Below are 1,648 nucleotides of genomic sequence, written 5' to 3'. Positions count from 1 at the left end.
CACCTCGTGTTTCAGCACGATTAAATGTAAATGTAAATAATGCACGGCTCCATGTTGCGAGGATCTGTACACAATTTCTGAAAGCTGAAAATGTCCCAGTTCTTCCATGACCTGCATACTCACCAGACATGTCACCCATTGAGCCTGTTTGGGATGCTCTGGATCGATGTGTACGACAGCGTGTTCCAGTTCCCGCCAATATCCCGCAACTTCGCACAGCCATTGAAAAGGAGGGGGACAAAATTCCACAGGCCATAATCAACAGCCTGATCAACTCTATGCAAAGGAGATGTATCGCGCTGCATGAGGCAAATTGTGGTCACACCAGATACTGACTGGTTTTCTGATCCACGCCCCTACCTTTTTAAAAAAAGGTATCTGTGACCAACAGATGCATATCTGTATTCCCAGTCATGTGAAATCCATAGATTAGGGCCAGATTAATTTATTTCAATTGACTAATTTCCTTATGTTAGCATAGAGGTAGCAAGTTGGCTAGCTCTTTCACTTACACGGTAAACTTCCATGCCAGTGATAATGCTTGCGGTCTCTGCTGGTGCTGTTGGCTGTTTGAGATGCTTTAGAACCCTCGTAGGGACAGGCCTCCTTCCATTGTTGCCACGGAAGTTCTCAGGGATGACTGACCAGTAAACACCCATTTCGCCCGCCTAAATTTCACACATGTATCCCGCTTTTTATACGTTTTTCATTCACCGTGTGACGCTGAACGCGTGAAAGAGTATTCAGTAGGGGTGTGCCGAGTCGTCGGACAAAAAGAGTATCGTAACGGATATGGGCTATTTTCTGGATACGATTATGATCAGTATTTATTTAACTTTCCGAAGTTAGAGCTGATTTGGAGAAAATCTCAAACCCAACTTTTAGAACAACATTACAATATTATAACAATTGATTTAAGAATTTGTAGTTTGGGAAGTTTTTTTTTGTTTTTTTGGGGTCCTCTAAGTTACTATTATATGCCTTCATGGCATTGAGAAAATACAGTGCTTTCAGAAAGTATTCATACCGTTTGACTTATTCCACAATTGCTGTGTTACAGCCGGAATTCAACATGGATTAAATATAATTTTTTTCTCACCAATCTACACACAATACCTCATAATGACAAAATTAAGAATGTATATATTTTTTTTTGTGCAGATGTATTGAAAATGAAATACAGAAATAGCTCATTTACATAAGTATTCACACTCCTGAGTCAATACGTTGTAGAAACACCTTTTGGTGGCGATTATAGCTTTGAGTCGTCTTATTATTTATTTATTTTATTTTTAGCAGACGCTCTTATCCAGAGCAACTTACAGGAGCAATTAGGGTTAAGTGCCTTGCTCAAGGGCACATCGACAGATTTTTCCACCTAGTCGGCTCGGGGATTAGAACCAGTGACCTTTCGGTTACTGGCACAACGCTCTTAACCACTAAGCTACCTGCCGCCCTTAGGTATGCATATATCAGCTTAGCACATCTGGATTTGGGGATTTTCTCAAGCTCTTAAATTAAATGGGGAGCGGCGGTGAACAGCAATCTTCAAGTCTTTCCACAGAATTTCAATGGGATTCAAGGCTGGGCCACTCAAGGACTTTTAGATTATTGTTCTGAAGCCATTCCAGCGTTGCTTTGGCTGTAT

The sequence above is a fragment of the Coregonus clupeaformis genome, unplaced genomic scaffold (genome assembly GCF_020615455.1).
Source record: "Coregonus clupeaformis isolate EN_2021a unplaced genomic scaffold, ASM2061545v1 scaf0694, whole genome shotgun sequence".
Lineage (NCBI taxonomy): Eukaryota > Metazoa > Chordata > Actinopteri > Salmoniformes > Salmonidae > Coregonus > Coregonus clupeaformis.
This window is presented reverse-complemented; position numbering follows the sequence as displayed.